The sequence below is a fragment of the Mirounga angustirostris genome, unplaced genomic scaffold, assembly GCF_029215605.1.
Source record: "Mirounga angustirostris isolate CCGP_5_RB_7025 unplaced genomic scaffold, mMirAng1.0.hap1 SCAF_35, whole genome shotgun sequence".
NCBI lineage: Eukaryota > Metazoa > Chordata > Mammalia > Carnivora > Phocidae > Mirounga > Mirounga angustirostris.
In genome coordinates this window covers 71,968-93,417 of record NW_026991743.1, presented here as the reverse complement: position 1 = coordinate 93,417, position 21,450 = coordinate 71,968, and the positions used below count along the sequence as shown (strand labels likewise).

The 21,450-nt window shown below is 40.9% G+C and overlaps 1 long non-coding RNA gene and 1 pseudogene across 1 annotated transcript; both read right to left on the bottom strand.

Annotated features, from left to right (window-relative positions):
* Positions 1 to 249: 249 nt before the first annotated feature.
* LOC135363153 (uncharacterized) lies at positions 250 to 13,427 on the bottom strand. Its single transcript, XR_010408833.1, has 3 exons — positions 13,411 to 13,427; positions 2,888 to 2,998; positions 250 to 1,301 (listed from the first exon to the last, which is right to left on the bottom strand). It is a non-coding gene; the product is annotated as an uncharacterized LOC135363153 (long non-coding RNA).
* Positions 13,428 to 13,486: 59 nt separating this feature from the next.
* Positions 13,487 to 21,450, bottom strand: part of LOC135363154 (alpha-mannosidase 2-like) — a 67,270-nt pseudogene continuing 59,306 nt past the window's right edge.

Genomic DNA, 21,450 nt, shown 5'->3' with positions numbered 1-21,450 from the left:
TTTTGCATGTCACAAAATCCTTGCTTCAAGCTGCCATCTTCTTGGCAGCAGCGGATTTTAATGAACAGTACTTTTTCTTCCTTGTTTTGTTTTCTGACATCTCAGTACATTCAAATAGTCAAAATGTTTAGAATAACATCACCACAAATTTAATGAAACAGATCAGAATGTGGCCAGCATTGTCAGGCAAAACCGATAACACTTTACGTGTCATAGAAAGTACCCACCTCCTCCCCACCCCCGCCCTCTCCCCCTTTCTCAGTCATATGGACACCAAAATATTTAACAAGACTTATAAAAAAATAAGGCACATTTATTTTGATATGGTTATTTTTAAAATAGAAAACCCCTCTCCGAACATCTGTATTCAAATGAGCTGTGTAAAAAGACACCTTGTGGTACCTAAAAGAGGTTATGGTACCTATGGGATTGCTTTTTCTACCTTAGTGACAATGGAATAAATTGCACCTATCCCACATTGTCAAGTAATGGAAATATGCCTCTTTTTCTACTATTGAATGATTCAAAATCTGCTATTTCTGGAAATACAAAGAGTGAGAAGGGAGGGGTCAAGTGGTACATTAGAAAAAGGTGTGAAGATCAATGATGTACAGATATCATAAGGGTTGATGGATTGCACTTTTCCACATATTTCAATACACACAATTTTTCGAATGCGTATGAACAATTGCAAGCATTTTGGCCATTAGCTATTACCCTTCAGCTTTTTATTCCATTTTGGTAAAAATGGGTATTTTTGTAAAACTAATGAAGGATCAGCAACATGAATACTTATAACAATCTCTTCACAACTCCCGACACAGATATAGTTAGTTAGCATTTAACCTGAGATACAATCTGTGGAGAGGTTGTTTTAGACATTTCTTCCTTCATTGTTGCATCGATTCATACTGATGGTGGTGATTCATGGATGGAACTTAAAGAAAAACTGGCTATATCATGGCTTTTTTTTTTTTTCTTTCTGTACTAGTAAAAAAAAAAAAAATAATAATAATAATTATACTAACAATCACAGAATTCATGTCCTCACAGTAGCCAGAAGCTAAAATAATGTGCTTCCTTATTGCACGTCAAACCAAGAAGTGTATAAAAGACAATGCTTCCCAATCCAAATTTGAAAGCCAGGTTCATCTCAACTGGATTCGGAATGTGCTGATTTCCATGGGACTCAAGTTGATCTCACTTATATTTCGGGCGTCTGGAGGTGAATGCATCAAGGATAATGATGAAGGTATGAGACTTGCGACAGTAAACATGCTAAAAAGCTTCTGTACCAAAATCTAGAAAATAAATGATAAAAAAAATTGCACAGTTAGGTCAACTTTGAAGAAAGATTAGTAACACATCTATATATTTATTCAGTGGAAAATAGTAGGAGAGTAAAACAGTGTATTTGAAGTTTCCTTTTAATGATAAAAAGAGGAAGAGGAAGGAGATTAGATACAGCTATGCATGCCTGGACACACAGACCACCCTGGGAGGGACACCTAGGAGAAGTGTAACCAGGAGAGGACAGCTCACTCTACATTCTTCTTCTGAATTTCTTGAGAACTTATCACGTGCAGGGGCCACTTTTTCAATAAAAGAAAACACATCTATGAGCCAGCAAGCTTTAAAAACATCCGTATCCTCTTACACCCAACATTTACACCTAACAGTTGTCGTTCTTCTTCTTCCCAAAGAGCTGAGAGAAAGGACACAGGCTCCTCATGTCAGTGAGTCCCATTTTCAGGGTTGGGGGGTTGCTGAGAAAGTACTACCCTCATCCCATGTCTCTCTGGACCATATAATCCCCTTAAAACTTGACGCCTTAATGTCTATATACAAATGCTTACAACCAAGTACACTCACATCATCAGTAATAAGGTGAAGCGTAAATATCATGAAAAACAAACCCAAAACCATCAGTGCTTTCTTCGCACCAATTCCACGGAGGGCATGATACGAGAAATGAAGAAGCTTATCTGCCTAAGTGGATTTTGACCCCCTACCATATTGTCTTTTCTCTCCTTTTCAGACCCTATGCACATTCTAGTTGGTAGGGTTGGAAATGAATCTCTTAAGTCTGATCTACAGGTTATCTGTGAGGTTTTGGAGAAGAGCTGGGTCAGCTGAGCTGCCCCGTGGGGCAGACCTGCCTGTGTGCCATCCAGCTGTCTTCTCTGAGCACAACCTGCTCAGAGCCAGAGGCAGAAGGCTGGAGGTTCATTTCCTTCCAAGGAGAGCCTGAGGGAACTATCAGAAAGACCAGCTCAAAGGAGACAGAAAAACTGGGCAGCCGGCAGGTCAGCCTGAAGACCTGTTTGGCTGGCACAGCGAGGACTCCTATGCAAATCTGTCTTGATCAGGAGATCTAGACCCTCATTTCCCCTGGGACAACAACTGACTGGAGCTAAGTAAGGTTGCTTCGGGGCCGTGGTGAAACTCCCCGACTGGCCAGTGTCACCACTTCCCTACCCCACCCCACCCCACCTTTAGTTATTATAAAACCTGCTTTTGCCCCTCTGAGACTTCATGGACCTAGATCCTACATGAGCATGTGTGAGAGAGGAGGGAATATTGGGGGATGGGGGGTGGGGAGAGGATGTTTTGTCAGCTGGCAACGGAAGGCCTAGGAATGGAGGAGAATGTTGCCCCTACACGTGCCCATGTTCCAGACGTGCATTTTGATGCTGACAAGGAGAAGAGATCGAAGGTTGAGAAAGTGCTTTCTTAAGATGGAGAGACTTGAGCTAAATTACAGCAGCTGAGGGGAATGAGTCCACGAAGAGGCAATGAAACATTATCTTATTGTCAGAATGATTAGCAGAAAGCAAGGATTTCAAAGCACATGAAATCAACAAGCAAAAACCACTTTTCAGCTCACCTTTCCCTGGGTTGTGGAACAAAGCAGCCCCGTGTCTCTGCTCGAGAAGCGGCAGTCAAACCCCTTCCTGTGGAGGATCAAGGCTGCCTCATCGGAATGCTTGCCATCCACCTGCAGATGAGCATAGAGTGACAAGACGCCACAGCGACATTAAGGCAAATAGCGACACTACTTTATACTCCACTGTTTTAAAGTCAGCGTCCCCAAACCAAAAATGCTCACTTTATTTAGCAGTGAAGCCAGGAAAATTCATTTCCCCTCCAGTCCCACGTTCACTGTCACACCTGCTACATCCCCTCTACCTCCCCCACAAGGAGGCAGGTGACAATATGTTTTAAGTCACCTCATGCCCTGGTTTCTGGCACAGTCCCCAAGGACCTGCGTGTCCTTTTGTCTACATGCCACATACTGTTTTATCAAAGTTTCTTCAAATAAAGCATTTACATTTTTTTAATTTAAATTCAATTACTTAACATATAGTGTATTACTGGTTTCATGTCTAGGTAGAGGTCAGTGATTCATCAGTCTTATATAATACCCAGTGCTCATTACATCACGTGCCCTCCTAAATGTCTATCACCCAGTTACCCCATTCCTGTAACCCCTCCCCTCCAGCAACCCTCAGTTTGTTCCCTATGATTAAGAGTCTCTTATGGTTTGTCTCCCTCTCTGGTTTTGTCTTGTTTTACTTTTTCCTCCCTTCCCCTATGATCCTGTTTTGTTTCTTAAATTCCACATACGAGTGAGATTATATATGATAATTGTCTTTCTCTGACTGACTTATTTCGCTTAGCATAAGACCCTCTAGTTCCACCCACGTCGTTGCAAAGGGGCAAATAAAGCATTTAATTTTTATTTATTTGGTTTTTAACATACACGCCAGCTGAATAAAGGGTACCTGAATTTAGTCCTTATCTGGTCATTGAATGATGTATCATCCATCTCAAAACTGAAACACACTTCTTTATTGAATGCTAATTTTTGCTAATTGCATTAACATTTTTAATCTTTAATACACTGGTTCATTATTTTTATATAAAAGACATTTAAATTGAGTTAGTTATGCTTATCACTTGCTAGGCCAACCACATTTATTAGCTTGATGTATCATTTAAATTCACATTACAGAAGCTATTCTTCTTGTGCAAAGAGAAAAATACTAAACATGACAAGTAAGCTACAGGGATCAATATATACTTTCTTGCAGTAAAATTTCTTGCATCCATTTAAATAAAGATGCCAGGAGTGCTCTGAATATTTTAAGTTACAATTCTCTTAATAAATTTTATGTTTCCTCAAGGGGGGAGACGCTTCTGATAATAAGCAAAATAAATTAAGAATCCTTGGACGAATTAAGAAAGGGACAGCTATTCAAAGGAGTTCAGTGTGCTCAGCACTGACCTGTGATGAAAATGATCCCTTTTTCTCCTCTGTGGCCACAGATACGAATATGTCCAAGTTCTTAATCATCTTCACTGGGGGATATGATTTTTAAATGTGCCACAGAGACATCTTTTCTGAGGAGGAGCTGTCAGCATTCTCACCACTGATTTGACTTTAATGTGCCTCAACAATTTAAAGCTGGCCTCACCTCGGATTCTTGGCTGGAATAACCTGCTTTATGATATTTCACACTGGTATTCTGCAGTGGTACTGCTAAGATTTTGTTTGAAGGGAGAGGAAAAAGTCATTTAAGGAATTCTGAGTCATCACAGGACCAACATGATAAACATAGCAAGTTTAAATCATATGACAATGTTTTCTAATAAAATTTCAAGGTGGGGCGCCTGGGTGGCTCAGTCGGTTAAGCGACTGCCTTCGGCTCAGGTCATGATCCTGGAGTCCCGGGATCGAGTCCCGCATCGGGCTCCCTGCTCGGCAGGGGGTCTGCTTCTCCCTCTGACCCTCCCCCCTCTCATGTGCTCTCTCTCATTCTCTCTCTCTCAAATAAATAAAATCATGGGGCACCTGGGTGGCTCAGTTGGTTAAGCGACTGCCTTCGGCTCAGGTCATGATCCTGGAGTCCCTGGATCGAGTCCCACATCGGGCTCCCTGCTCAGCGGGGGGTCTGCTTCCCCCTCTGCCCTCTTCCCTCTCGTGCTCTCTGTCTCTCATTCTCTCTGTCTCAAATAAATAAAATCTTAAAAAAAAATAAAAAAATAAAAAAATAAAATTTCAAGGTGTTTCACACAGTCCCAAAAGAGCATGAAAAGAGCACAGTAAAAAAAAAAAAAAAAAAAAAAAAAAAAAAAATCCTTCATTTATGACATACATAAGGTCTCCAGAAGGACAAGGACAAGTCTCTCGTGTGCTAAGTGTATAGGCTTGGAATAGTTACTGATCACCTAAGCATCAGTTTCTTTGCCTATAAAATGGACCTAATGCAGGTTTCCCCTCTTCATGGAGTCATGGCGTCTAGTAAGACGTTGAAAATACGAGGTATGGTGGCTTAGCTTATAGGACAGAATGTGTTGGTGTAGAAGCTACAGAAAATGGATCAGAACCTGGGCTGGGAGTCAGGCAGCTCGACATCTAGATCCTAGCTCTGCAATTTCCTAGATGCTTTTAGCAAAACCTGGTTTCTCCTGTAGCATAAAATGGAGATGAAATTCAATTGTGTAACAGAGACTCAGCCCAGTGTCTGCAGCAGAGGAAGCCCTTGGTACATTTTAGCCATTATTCTTTCTGTCATTGTAATCTATCAGATAAGTACTGGTGATTATTTTCCCAATAGCTCACTTAATTTTTTATTCACAAATTTTCTTTAGTGACATTATAACTCTGTAGCTGAGGAATCAGAGACCCTCCAAACTGTATGTCAACAATTATGCATCAAAATCATAACATAACAAAATCATGACTAAGTCCCAATTCAGATTCACTATTTACATGGTCTATTGATGAGGCTCTTTTAAAAGCACTTATCATTATAACCTGAAGCATTTAGCCATTTTAACTCACTAAACCATCCTTACAAAACCACCAGACAGCCGGCTTTGTGAAAATTCCTGCAACACATCTGCTCTTGAAATAATGAATGTGTGAGGCCTTTACCAGACTGGAGGTGATAATAAAAAAAAAAGCAAAAGGAAGCATCTTTGGAATATTGCCATTAGTTTTACAAGAGATTTAAACAATACAAAAGTAGAAATTGAAGTCATAAAGAGTAATTTTCACTGATGGAAAAATGTTACACTTTCTCTAAAAACCAAAACTGCATCACTTTCGTAAGGACCAGAACACCAACTGAAATAGCAATCATCTTGTCCAAGTTTTTAAAAATTAAATATTCATGAAAGTATCAGTTTTCAAGCAAAAATACCTGAGGCAAAGCAGCAGTTTTTCAGTTTCAAAGTCTGTCTCGTCATTTTATTTCCAAGAAAACTGTTTTTCAAAGTAGGGAAACTGTGAATTTAACTTGAATATGCATGCAAGAAAACAGATACTTTCGCAAAAAAGATGCTGTTCACTCGAGGAGAGTAAACAGACTCTGAAAGACCTGTTTTTATATTCATTAATGTATGAGTACTATCCGGACCTCAGAAAAAAAAGGGGGGAGGGAGGAGGGAAGAAAATTGACCAAGTTTGAAATTGCACCAAGCACTATGCTAGGTGAACTTCAAATCAAGTGTCTCTGTTTACAGCTCAGATCACATTTGAGACTGAATCCCCTCGGGAAGGCCTGGGTGTTCCGAAGTCACTTGGAGAATCCACCGCAGAACTTACTTCCAGGGGATAAAGCAACCTGTGGCTCTGAGGCTAAGCAGGGCCCGGGAGGTTTCTCTGGCAACGGGGTGGGGTGGGGGGGACGGAAGATGGTGCGGCTGGCAGAACGACGCCATCAAGGCTAGAAGCAGCTGGACTGGGGGCAAAACACACGAACCAGTCCTGTGTCTGCAGATACGTCATTTAACCTCTCAGAACTCAGAAAACTCGGGAGACTCGTGAAGCGCCCCTCTGAGGATCAAGTCCCAACCACAGTGACAGTAACAGTAATCGCAGCTAACACTTTTTGAGCACTTGCCGTGTGTGGGACCCTGTACAGAATACTTCTCACGGAAGAACTCAATTCATCTCATAACAGCCTTTGAAACAGTGGAGTTGGTATACAAGTTTGTATTATTATATTTAAGTGCACATGAACATCGCAATCATGAAGCATGCCTTCTCATAGTCAACTAGCAATGATCACTGACCGACCCTACATTAGTCCTTCATGACCTTTCCCACAGATGGTGGATCCTTCTGAGGGTGTCCCATCATAACTGAGTGGTCAAGAGAAAAACAGGCAGAGTATTCCCTAACATTTTCAGCACTCTCACTCCCCTTTGTTTCCATACAAGAGGAGTAGAAGGTTCTGGGCGGGGATCTGGAGTCAACATGCTGGGGTGCGCCTCTCAGCACACCATTTACTGGCTGCATGACCTGGGAAAGCTACCTACCATCTTTAGGTCAGCTAGTTTCCTCTTCTGTAACAGGGGGGCACAATATTGCCTACCTTCACAGTACTGCTGGGAGAGCTAAATAAGGCTCTCTTTACAAAGAAAACACTCAGCATAATGCCCGGCACACAATTTTAGGTATCTTATTAACTTTTCAAAAAATATATACGGAATACAAGTCAAGGTGACATCGAGATTTACTTTGGGAATAAAATTCAACCTCCAATTTATAAAAAAAAAGTGCCTATATTTTATTTCATTTTTAGCAACAATCACCACTGCTCATGACTGAACTCTCACTGTTGACAACCTTCATTCGTCACGCACTCAGTGCTTAGTACGTGCCAGATACTGTTCTAAGTGCTCTACAAACATTAACTCATTTGATCCCTAGGACACCTCTGAGGTGTGTCCTGTTATCATGGCCACGTTGCGAATGAGGCAAATGGGAGAATGAGGGGCTGTGTGCTAAGCAAACTGGCCGGTAAGCACAGGTGATGTGCTCAAACAAAGGCAGCGGGACTCCAAAGTGCTCTACCAGCTTCGCCCCCCTGCCTTCGCGCTAGCTATGGACTGGCGCTCAAGGACACCCGCTAGGAGGGGAAAGAGAAAGATCACTTTTAATGTAACAGAAGAAAAGGCTATAACCCGAAGGAGCTCACTCTCTGATCTGAGCTTAGAAAAAGGGAGTATTTAATCCAAGGTTCCAGCAGCCTAAAACCACGACTTATCAGAACATACATTAGTTGAGAAAGGAAGGCATGGACACTGTCATTTCCACCCACCCGCCCCATTTTAAACGGGATTTAAAGCCATTCTGAAAATCATATATGCACACGGCAGTGTCTCATAAGCAGAGCAGCAGGCAAGTGTCCCTCCATCGACATGGGTGAGAACCCAGAGGAGAGAGCTGTGGCCGTCCCGTCTCACACCAAAAGAAATCTGACTTGCTCATTAATAAGGTGAGCTTCACAGATAAGCACACTCCTGGAAACTGTAGTCAACGTTATGTGTGCACCCTTTTTTTCTGTGGAAGAGAGAAGCCATAACTTCGACTAGATTCCCTAAGAGAAATGTGTCTCTATCCTCCTCAAAGAATGTCTAAGGTCCATACAAATTAAGGCATGGCTAAACAGCTGGTGGAGAAATTTCTCCAACCTGCCCAGATTCCATGAAAATGCCGACTGACATCCATCTTTCCCTGTATTCTGGCAACTGGAAAGGTGGGAAAACTGCACACTGCATTTTAAGTCCTGAGACAGGATGTAACCAGTAGGAATTCATTTTCCAGGGCATTCATTAAAATGTCCAATAACAGTTATCCTGTTTCGATCAACAAGATAAGATGACAGAAAGAACAGAGAAGGTGAAGGGCTGTATAACGAGGAAATTTTCTCCACAATTTTCACCTTTCCAGAAGCCAGGGAGATTAATAAAGCACCGATCAATTCTTCTAAGAAAGGCAAAATGAAGTAAAAACCTTAAACTGCCTCTTATAAGAAAAGGGGGTGTGTAAACAAGTGGAGAGAGAAAATCTTATTCAGTAAGTGGTGATGTTGAAATGATAATATTTAACTATTTGCAAGAAATGGTTAAGCAGAAATCAGAATAAAATGTCAGAGATAGAGCTAAATGTAATACACAGAGAGAGAAGTAGATACAGATATAAAGATACATATCTATAAATGAATTAAATAAAAATACATCTGAACATAAAAGAGGTGGAAATAATCTGGGGGAAAGAAAAAGGTTGAACAACGTATCATTGTGCAAAACATCAAGGCAGCATGGCTCCATGAAGCCTTTAATTAAATGGCTTAATCAAATTCCTTCTGGTCCCTGGAATGTCTGCATTCCAGGCTGAAGCTATCTCTCCAGCCTACAGAACCCCGACCGATGATCCATGCCCCTGTGAGATTCTCCCAGCATCGTCTCTACCAAGACTCCCTTCCCCCCTAATCAATACCCTTTCCTGAGGATGGCATGGTTTTCCTGTTCCCGACCACTTCACTGGTGCTCCTGTTCCCCAGCTTTCAAGCCTTTACAGAATCTTCTTTTTAATATCTCAAGCTTCTGACAGTACAAGAAAAGGAGATGGTAAAGAGAAGAGAGGGGGGCCGAGCCTCCAGGAGGAGAAGGCTGACAGTTCACTGCTAGACGGGACTTCACTGGCACACTCGGCGGTGCTGCGAGGCAGGGTTTAAGAGATGCCTGCTCCCATCGTCCTCTGACTGCAACTAGATGACATGCAATCAGTTTTTTCCAAAAACATATAAAATAAGAGCAACATATGCTTATATAAAACCATAAACTCATCTACCAATACAGAATAATTCCTGAAAAACTGGACTCTGAGGAACAGATTTAGTAACTCTTAAGAAGTCAAACGCCACCCTCTGAGGCCCTGTACAGCACCCAGATTCAGAAAACCTGCATGTGGGCCCTAATTCAGCCATGTACCACTGTGTAATTTTATCTTAGTCATTTAATTTCTAACTTTTACTTTCCCAACTTAGTCAATGGAGATAACAGTAATTTCTAGAATCATGAGAGTTTTTGAAAATTACTGATTCCTAAGTTGCCCCACCCCAGACCTAGGGAATCAGAATATCAGAGATGGGGAAATTTGTAAGTCTTCTCTATTTCAAAATCTCCCTGGTGTGATCTGGACACATAGGACTCTGAGGACTGGTAGCTGGAAATGCTGCAGCACCTTGGTGGGTTAGCAACACCTCCAACCCTACCTTGCCTCTCTCACTGTTGCTCGAGTCCATAACTCCTTTCTCCCTGAGGAGTCATGCTGCCCATGTGACGTTTAGAACTTGAGGAACCATCAGACGGTGACCCGGGAGCTGGGCAAGCAGGGGCCTCCTCCATCCCGCTGCCGACGAGGAGGTGCGGCAGAAACAAAGACATGCCTCCATCGTGTGAAGGTGGTTCTCAGACATGTTTCTTGTGGGAGGTGGTAGTTAGGAAAATGCTTACTTACATACAGGCCAGTGGAGACCCTGGTCTGGCTTGGAAGCTAAGAGCTATGTTCACACTACTTCAATGGGAAAAATGCTTTGCAACCTCCAGAGGAACAATTCATTATTATATGTTTGGAGCTGCCAGCACACAGAAATAGGGATACAATCCAAAATGCTGAGGTCTGGTTTCTGGATTTCTTCCAAGTGATTTTTGTCTTCTTTTAGTGTAACCATGAAATTACACTTGACACCTTTTTAAGTACCGAGCTTTCTTTGATTCAATACCTACGTCAGCTTCTTTCAATGATTATTTTCCTATTATCAGAGGTTAAGGGACAGAATGCAATTCTTTAAAGAAGTGATTTTGAATGGACAAATCAATCCCCTTGGATTACTGGTGAGCTTTTAACCAACTGTTAGAAATATGTGCTAAGAGTCAAAGACTAACACAGGAACCGGCACTGATTGATAGGATAAAGTAAAACAGCCCCCAATAATACCGACTTCTGATCATATGCCAGTGTGCTAGTTATGGTTACACATAATATTTCAGCCTTTATTCTTCCTGGTCAAATTGTTAAATTGCTTTCTATTTCCTCTGCTAAAACCCTAGTTTGCACCTGAGCCGGCAAGTACCATAAGCACCATCAGGACAACGTATGTTTATAAAGCACTTCTGTTTCCAAAGGGCTTTCACAAGCATTAGTTTATGTGTTGCTCACAACAGACCCGCAGCAGGCAGATCTGATATCAGCCCCATTTTATAACGGGCAGCTGAGTCGGCACTCGGCCAGCCATCAGGGAGTGGAGGTGGGCCACCTGTTGAAGGGTGTGAGGAACAAGGGGAAGCCAAGCGGACATAGTGAGTGGAGACCAGACCACACGGAGCCGAATTCTTCAGAGTGTGAACCAACTGAATAGCAACATTCATTGACTCCAGACAACTGGATCTGCTTCCAGAAAACAATCATGGGAAAGAGTCATCTAGAAACGAGGCTAAGGAACAGTGGCCGCCATGTGCCCCAGAAGCCTTCAGATCCTTAGGTTGCTAATGTCCTCTACCATCATGCCCAGAGGTGGCAACCTGAGGCTCAGAGTCTTTAGTACCACCCCCCCCATCCCCTCATTCCCTTTGGCTTATGAATTAATGAGAGGAAAAGCTCAGGGAGGCTATCCATCGCTGGTGTGTTCTTTCCATGAGTCAAAAAGTTGACCCACAAAAGACTAGCAGAATCCTAGAAACAGAGCTCATGAGATTCGCTCAATCAGCAAATTGTTGCTGAGCCCCTTCTATGTGCAACCATTCTTCTAGGCAACAGGATGCAGCAAGGAATCAAAGAAAAGACCAGCTCACATGGAGCTTCTATTCTCACCACGGCACCCACGTTTAGGCCTTTCTACTTGCTTGTAACTCTTCCTGGACCACTCTACCCCCAGAAATCTGCATGAGTCACTTACTCTCTAACCTCCTTCAGATTTTTACTCCATTAACACCCTTTCTGCAAGGTCCTCTTCCAACCACACTATGCAAACTCGCATCATCTTCCAGAACCATCCTTACCTATTTTCCCTAACACTTATCACCATCTAACACATTATATGTTTCTCTTATTTTTTCTTATTTTTCTCCTCCCACCAGAATCCATGCTTCAGAAACGCAGGGGTGATTGTCTGGTTTGCTCATGACAGTATCCCTAGTGCCTTTAGCTATAACTGGCACGTAGTAGGCATGAAATAAATCCTGGTTCGTTCGCATGATCAAACAAGGCTTTTGACACATGCAGATATACGCAGGCCTCCTGTGTTCACCTGTATTCATTATCATAAGCCTCATGGATATTCCTACATAGACCTAAGTTCCTTCTCTTGGTCATACAGTTTTAAAAGCCCTATATGTCCAAATTTGCAGGCATTTATCCTTACTTTACTTGGTTTGCTTTAGTTCTTTGTGCTTAAACGAAACATTTTTCTCTTCTTATGTGGTCTTCAAACATGAGCATTCTCTTCTTTTCATACTCAGACCATTTATTACATTCCCTGCAGAATCCCTAAGCACTTAAGACTATTTGTAGCTACACATATGTCAATTCACAATATCACAAAACAGCTCTACAAAAGATAAAAATGATGTCAAATGTCTAATTTTTATTCTTTTCAAATGCAATCTCTGACTTTAAAAGTAGGCATACATGTAAACAAAAGCAGTCTAACTGAATTAAAATTCCAAATCTAATAAAACCTTCCCCTCTCTTCCTCTAGTATATCTTTGGATGTCTCTAAATAGTTGGGTTTCTCAATGCAAACATCTGAGTTGCAGTGATTTTCAAGAGAAAGATATGAATGTACAAGGCCTCTGATACAGAAATAATTAAATGCTATGCTTCTTAATTCTCTAACTCCTCAAGAAACACTGGCTAACAAGGAGAAATGAATGGAAAATGCCAGAAGAGCTGATCTTATGGCCTGTTCTCCCACCTACTATAATGTGACCCCAGGGCCAGTTTTTGCTTTCTTATCTGTACAAAGATAATATACCCTGACCTTCTCACCACAAAGAACTTTTCCGGGAATAACATAAATTAGTAGTGGGATATGCTCTAAACTACACAGCAACAGTCAAATGAAAGGTAGAATGATTTTGCCTAAAGGCCAAGTCCTCTTAACGGCTCCTTGAGGCGCAGTAAAACCCACAGTACCGTTGACCCTTGAGCTGTGCAGGGGGTTAGGGGCGATGATCCCCCTCCCCCGAGTCAAAAATCCGCATGACTCTGACTCTCCCAAAACATAACGACTAATAGCCTACTCTTGGTTGGAAGCCTTACTGATAACATGAACAGGTGATCAGCACACATTTTGTATGTTATATGTATGTTACACTGTATTCTTATAATAAAAGAAGCTAGAGAAAAGATGATGTTAAGAAAATCATAAGGAAGAGAAAATACATTTTCAGTCCTGTAGTGTGTTTATGGGAAACAATCTGTGTAAGTGGACCAGTGCAATTCCAGCTCATGCTGTTCAAGGGTCAGCTGCAGTTCTTTCTGCTTCTCATCCCCTTATATCAAATACATCACAAAAAAGTAATTCTTTATAGATACATTTTGGGATATACCTTTGACTGTATTGTCCTCAGATTTTTTTTTTATTAAAGATTTATTTATTTATTTTTATTTGAGAGAGAGAGAATGAGAGAGAGCGAGTACATGAGAAGGGGGAGGGTCAGAGGGAGAAGCAGACTCCCTGCCGAGCAGGGAGCCTGATGCGGGACTCGATCCCGGGACTCCAGGATCATGACCTGAGCCGAAGGCAGTCGCTTAACCAACTGAGCCACCCAGGCGCCCCTGTATTGTCCTCAGATTAACGAGATGAATGTCACAAGGCAAAGATGACAGTAACGGAGAGAATTCACCTAGCAGCTGAGGGGTAGACACGGGGATCTTTTCTGTCATTGTAAAGACAGGATGATTCAGGAAAGAGGAAGTTATGTGGCTAACGAGAGAAGGATAACTGACTGACTTCTTTTCTTCTTCCTATCAAGAAAAAACAGAAATGCTTAAGTGTTATATATATATGCAGTTTTCACAATATTAATGGAATTACCTGACAGGGTTTAAATAGAAAAGAAATATAAACAAAAACAAATATTTTAATTTTATATTTTGTAAATAACAGTCTTAGCCAACACAGAGATTACCAAGTCCATTTGTAAGCAATACAAGAAAATGAACAGTGTCCACCTAACTCATGTTTAGAAAGATCTTTTTTCCATTGCTTTAGTACTAAAAATCCTGATAACATTTTCCAAAAAACATTTTAGGACAAGGCATAACATTTTACGGAAACTCTTTCTCAACCTACCACAAAATTCTTAAATAGATGGGCTGGGATATTCACACATCTTGCACATCATCAAATGTGATCTCTTCTCCCTCAGGTTTTACCCACCATATACTCATGGTTTCATTTATACACTCAACTAGACCATAACATCTTGTGATCTGAAGCTATGCTCCATACATGTTACCCAATGACAGGATTTTTGGGGGAAAAACTCTCAAAATAAATAAGGTTTTTAAAATAACACAAGGAGTATACCTATATCATCTGTTAAATTTGGTAAATCACTACCACTGAACTGAAACTGTTAAATTATGTTATATAATAGTTAGTACATATTTACCTAGTACACAATTATTCAGTAGAATTTAAAAGTACTTTAGTCATTGCTATGGTATATACTTAAAGACAAGTGGTTCTGCATGTTCAAACATTAAACAAGTCTGCCAGGGCTGGCGATAGGCATATGGTAGATGACACACTCAATTAACTAAATCAATGACTAAGTAGAATCTTAACCAATAATGCCTAAGGTATAAGAGCACACAGAGAAAAACACTGAGAAGAGAAAATAATTTATGTAGAAAGGTTTTTTGATCAACAGTGACATGTGGAACAAATTTAATTTTGTATCTTATTTTTAAACTGTCCATTTCACTGATATCCTCTGATTTTGCATCCTTTCTGCAATACAGGGCTCAAATAAAAGGCTTGGCTACTTATCTGGCCGAAAAGATAGGATTTATAGGAGATACGGGGCTTAAAATTCAGAATGTCAGATTAGCACTGAACAGAGGGTATTGAGCAAAGAGTGACAAGCATCTTGCCAGCAGCGAACTGTAGATGTCATTACAATTCAGACTATGGAGAAAGAAAAAAAATTAAAGGCAGTAGAGGGACAGTGCATACTGAGATACTGACACAAGGTCTAAATGACTTGTAAATAAAATATGCACCCATCCCACACTCTTTTTTTAAAAGAAAGATTAAAAAAGCATATATAATAATATTCACCAACAATACTGAAATTTAATGCATGTTGTTGAATACTGAGGGAACAGTTTCAACTGGAAACTTTAAATGTACTCCAAGATCAAAGGACTTCATAATCTAGGTCAGGATTGCTGACAAAATCACTTTTCAATAATAAAAGATAAAAGATCCCAACAGAAAAGAAGACACCTGCCGTATCAGAATCAGAAGGCATTAAGTCCATTCTAGGTCAAGTAACATTCAGAGAAAGCTCTCTGGCTTTGTTCTATGCTCTTGGAGGAATCCCTGGACACTTCAGTGAATAGGTGGGATACTTCTTGATGGATTATGTATACCTTTCAAACAGTAATGTGCATATATACTCTTCCTCCCAACCACACCAGTTCCCTTGACTCTCAGTGCCCCCCTGCAACCTACCATACATAAAAATGGCTTGGGGAGCTTTAAACATAGATCCCCGAACCCTAACCCAAATCTACTTAATCAGAATTTCCAGGGGTGAGCCCTAGGTAGCCAAAGCTTAACAGCCCCCAGAGTGAATCTCAAATCTCGGTCAGTCTGACACAGCTCTGTGGACACGTGCTGGGAACCATCACCCCAGACATCCTCCCAACCTTGTAGAAGAAACCGCTGCCTTTGCAATCAAATGTCTGAGTCTCATCCTTTAACTAGTTTTGGATTAAGAAAATGATTCAGACTCAGAAACATGTTAATGCTAAGTCTCGTCAAAGGAAACAATATCATGACTGTAAGTGCTTCGAGAATTCAAGAACTGTGCCATTTACTGTCCTAAGCAGGATAAGGGAGAGAAGTTTAGGGAAGATTTGTGGTTCAGAGCTATAAAAGCACCACGAACAAATAACGCTGCTGGAAGCTGGCCAGGCAGGGTGGGACAAAATCTCACAGAAGGTTCCATGATTCATGCACTTTCTTAACATGTTTATAGCAACGAGGGGCTCGACAAGATATTTAGCTGGTGAATTATCACCTTTTGATTAATCTCCTGGAAAGGTAATCTTTTAACTGTAACCTTTATGATAAACCCAAAGCTTATAACACATGTTTGCTATAGGAAATTTTAAGCTGTAAATGAATTCTCCAGACTTGCAGTACTAATATACTACTCTAAACATTATTTGGTTCCTTGTGGGTTGGAAGGCTTCAAGCTGTTCAGATCTAGCTTTCTCCTTGCATTCTGTATGAAATTATAAAGAGTTTATAGCACATTCTGATCCAAACCACAAGAAGTTGAGATCTCCATTGGGTTCCAGCCCTTATTTTATAAATCAGAACTTCCTGCTAGGCTCCATGGTGTCCTTCATGAAGCCCATTTAAGTTATCTGATCCCTAAACATCAAAGGTTTCCATCCATCTACAGCAAAACTTGCTAAATAAATTATCTAAGACAATAAGAGATGATATTTTGAGTCACTTTGGCTTATTCAGTATGACCTGATACATGGTGAGAACTGGATAAATGTTTTTTTAAACTTAATCTATCAACAAGTAAATGTAATATAAATAAAGGAGAGAAAAATACAGTAGGAGAAAGGATGTGGTAAAAAGAGACAGAAGAAATAATTGATGAAAATTAATGAATCATAAGATTTAGAAATATATCTCATTTAGCGCAGAGGTGAAGCCTGGTGATCTGTGAGCTAAATCTGCCTACAGATAGGTTTTGATAGGTCTGCATGGTATTAAAAAGTTGTCTGTTTTTTGGCCAACTCTCAAAAAAGAAAAAAAATCCAGGAGATTTCACAGTGAAATTGTCAACAACAACAAAAAAACTCCCTAAAACAGGTAACTTTTTTTTTTTTTAAACCCAAAACACTGGAAACCCAAGTCACCCTGGGCCCCCATATTCCCTCAAGCGCAGCTGAGTTGTAGCTCCTTGGTGGGATGTGTCCTCACTCATCACAGACCTGGGGTCACCTCACTTACGCGTTTGCCCTTAAACCTGACCAACCTCCCTCATGCCATCACTTTTCTGAGTCCTGTCAGCATTTGAGCTTTTCATCTGATCTCTCCTAGCTCCTTTTCCTGACATGTAAAGAACTGGTATCCACAGGTAAAATGACACAACTGTAATACCTGAACACTTCCCAGCACTTCTAATTCCTGGTTCAATGCCCTCTACCTATAGCAGTCTTCAGCAGGAAGGGATAGGGAGTAAGTGTCAAAGAAACAAAACCTAAAGGGTCAATGCCAAAGAGACAATTCCCACTTTCCGCTTCCGTTGGTCATTACACATGGATGATAGTCCACCTCACATAGCTACAGTAACCCACTGGGCATCTGCACATCTCACAGCAATTATCATTCCAGTCCTTGTTCTCACTGCCTCTCTGCAGAACACTCACGAACAGGATTCGGTTCCACTTAGTCACCCAGATAACTCCTCCCAGAGGCTCTGGCAGGCTGAAGACTTTCTACTAAAATGCCTTCCTGTACAGAGACTGTCTCCTCACCATGGTTCCTACCATCGACATCTTAAACATGAGAGTCTGAGTTGAAAATAAAAACACTTTCTATAAAGTTTAAGTTATAGGAGATGGAACATTCCTTAATCAAATGCCTTTTTAATCAATTGCACTAGAAATTAAAATGTATTTTCTCTTCTCTAGTTCATTTTTTATTGAAAAGAAACTATTGATTTAAGTCCAAGAATCTATAGTTGAGCAAAAAGAAAAATTTAACCAACATAGGATTATACAAACACTGGATCAAATTTCAATCAATTACTATCCAAGGAGTTTTGAATGGGAATAAACAAATTATTTCACTTCTAAGTGAAAGCTTTATAGATCTGACATGAAAATGCTTATTGCCATAGTTAATAGAAGCTTTGCAAATTAGTGTCTATATAGAGAGAAAAAAAAAAATCATAAAAGCCAGAGACATTTTCGGGAGGAGAAAAAGACAGTAGCTGCCAGCACTCAGACAATAATTTTCCTGTGCAGTTTTAGTCCTCAAATTAAGCTATCTTGTCAGTAATTGATTTAAACCATGAGTCCCAAGAACTGGTTTAAATCTTGACATCTAAAAATGGATATTAAAATCTTTTTTCCTAAAAGATTCTAGATACTGAAAGAATTCTTGGCTTTAATGAGCTGTTGCCATTTCATTCAATCAACCAGTGTTTTATTTATAGAATAGCTACCATAGGCAAGGAGCCCTGTGGGGTACATAAAAATGAAGCAGACAAGTCCCTGGAATGGAGCAGGGGAAGAGAACATGCCGAGTATGACAAGGCAGTAAGCAGGGGCTGGGATAAATGCGGTGGCACCATGCGCTATTACAGCTCACTCATTTATGCATTTGTGCATTCATTCATGCAACACATATCGGGTGCTTCCTCTACCAGGAACAATTCTAGAAGCAGAGGAACATGGCCCCCACTCTCATGAAGTTATGGTCCAAAAGAGGAGAGAGACAATGATCAAATATAATCACATCTATGCACGGAGAACAGATGCGCAATTCTGAGGAGGCACTGAGGATGGTGATCTGGCCTGGTCAAGAAAAAGCAGTTGACCAAGGCAGCTTTGGCCTGAACTATTATGAAGAGTTCCCTGGGCACAGAATGAAACCACAAATGCAAAGGTGCTGTGGGCCCCAGGTGCGTAGGGAGCACTTGGGACTGAAAGAAAACTAGTGGGCCTAGAGCAGAAATAACACGAGTCATGCTGGATGAAGCTGGGGGACAGGCAGGGCCCAGATCATGAGGGGCTCTTCAGGCCATGGGAAGGATTTTGGCTTTTATTAGGAGAGCAATGAGAAGACACCTGAGGGTTAAGAAGGGAGCAGTGAGGTCAGATTGAATTTTGAAAAGATGAATCACTTTGCTTACTTGATTTGAGAACAAATATGGCAGGAAAAGAAGAGCAGAATGATTCAGGAAACACATGATGTTTGTTTAGATAATGGTGGTCAAAATAAGCGAGTTTATAGATTTGAAATATTTAGGCAATAAGATAGTCAACACTGGTGATCATTGTTTTAAGAAAGGGGCAGGCAAAGGAGAAGTATCAATGAGAGATGACTGCTATGTATGTGGCACTGGATGGAAGGTGGTACTAGTCCCCGAGAGAGCAAACACTAGAAAAGAGCAGGTCTGGGGGGAAGGGAAGAGAGATCATGAGAGTGATCATGGATATGTCGGGTCTGAATAGCAGGATGCAGCTAGGTAGATGGGTCTGCAGTTAAGAGGTGAAATATATGTGTGGGTTTCATCTGCGTAGAGGTGGTCACCAAAGCCACAGGAGTAGGAGAGATTGCAGAGGGAGAACATATAAAACGAGAAAAGGAGAAGGCGTGGGGCCAACCCTTGAGGACTCTGACATTTAATGGCTTAATAACCATCAGAGAGATAAAGAACCACTTGAGAGCTAGGAGGAAAACCAGATGAGCATGGCACCACGGAAGCCCTGGCTAGACTGTCTTCTAAGAAGTGACATGGTCAGTGTCGAATGCTGCTGCAAGGTGAAGTAAGATGGTGGATCTCGTGACACTGGCAAGGGTGTGTGTGTGGTGGGGGAAGCTAAAGCAAATCTGAAATGAGTCGAGTGTGACACGGAAGCAATGAAATAAACCCATCTTCCAAAGTGGCTCAACTGGGTGTGGAAGACAGGACGGGAGAGCAGGGCAAATGGACACGAGTCTGTGTGGAGGTTGTTTTTGGTATGTATGTATGTATGTATGTATGTATGTATTTATTAAAGATTTTATTTATTTTTTAGAGAGCGAGCGAGCGAGAAACAGCATGAGAGGGGAGAGGGTCAGAGGGAGAAGTAGGCTCCCCGCTGAGCCAGGAGCCTGATGTGGGACTCGATCCCAGGACCCTGGGATCATGACTCGAGCCGAAGGCAGACGCTTAACCATCTGAGCCACCCAGGCGCCCTTGGTTTTTATTTTTAATAGGAGAAAATGAAGTGTGTCTAAAAGCCTGCAGAAAGGGTTTCTTTCCTAGGGAAATGTCAGCTATGAAGGGCAGAGAGAGGGAAGGAGGATGATGATGCTGAGGAGGGCGCTGGGGTACGTTGCAAGGACAAGTGGAGGTACTGGCCTGGGAGGAAAGGAAGGTAAAAATGTCTCTATTGCAACATGAGGGAAGAAGGAAAGGGTGGGAGGAGATGGTTGATACCTAGAACAGAGAGCCCTGTCAGATGTGAAGTCGATGGTGAGGCCACCAGCTAAAAAGAGTAGAAAAGATCTGAAATGGATCAGTGAAGAAAGAAGGAGAGCAGAGTGAGAAAAAAAGGGCTGTGTACAGATCATCTTAGGTGGGAAATCAGTAAAGCACGGAGGACTGTGATGATGACTTTTGTGTAGCCTTGAAGAGGCGTATTGTCATGTTGGTTTACATCCAACTGAGCTTTAGCCAGATTTTTTTAATGGAATGCTGAGGTTTTGTCTTGAGAAATGAAAACTGAGCAAGAAGATAGACAAGTAAATCCATTTTCAATTGAGGAGTCTAAGACTAGAATAAGCACACTAAGGTTTCCCATAAATTTTACTAATCAAACTTAATCTAAGTATGTGATTAAGTTCTATTCTTAAATTCAACTCTTATTTTCTTTCAAAATAATCTCAGAAAATCTCACCCAAACTGATTCTTTAACATTTTACATCTACATAATAAGGAAAAATAAAAAATAAGATGACCTAAATGCAAATCTGACATATGTGTAACTGAAGTTCTCTTTTTTGTCAATATAGGCTACACCTATTATAAAGATATCTCAATCCTGGGAACTGAAAATCATAAAAAAAGTGGACAGTCATAATTTCAAATTTTGGGTGGCAAAGAACAAACAACATCAGAACGTATGAGTTATTATTTTTTCCTACCGTATTCACACTTCTTTTTTCCAGTAGTAGTCGAAATAAATTAGCTGTAACCTTGTTATCATGGACACCTTGCTCAAGGCCGCGATTATCATCTTGCATGAGTCTTCGATCCATGATAACTTCAATCTGACCTAACAAACAAACAAACAAACAAACTGGCCAGAGTTATTTAATACAAACATCCAGTGACAATCACATAAGTTTAGGCACGGTCCTGATTTAAGCCAAGGAGACAGATCCATATAGCCCAAAGTACCAAGGGCTTTCTCAAAACAGCTAGGATAAATGCAAAAAACAGGACTTTATTTCCATTCTTCTTCATAAATGTCTGGTAAAATTTGGTAAGAAATTTGAAAATGAGACAGATCAAAACTTAAGTGAAATTTAAAAAGAATTAATCTGAAGAGTAAATTATGTCCTCTAAAATTTTTAGTGGTAGCACCTGGAATTTAAAAACATTTACGAGGTT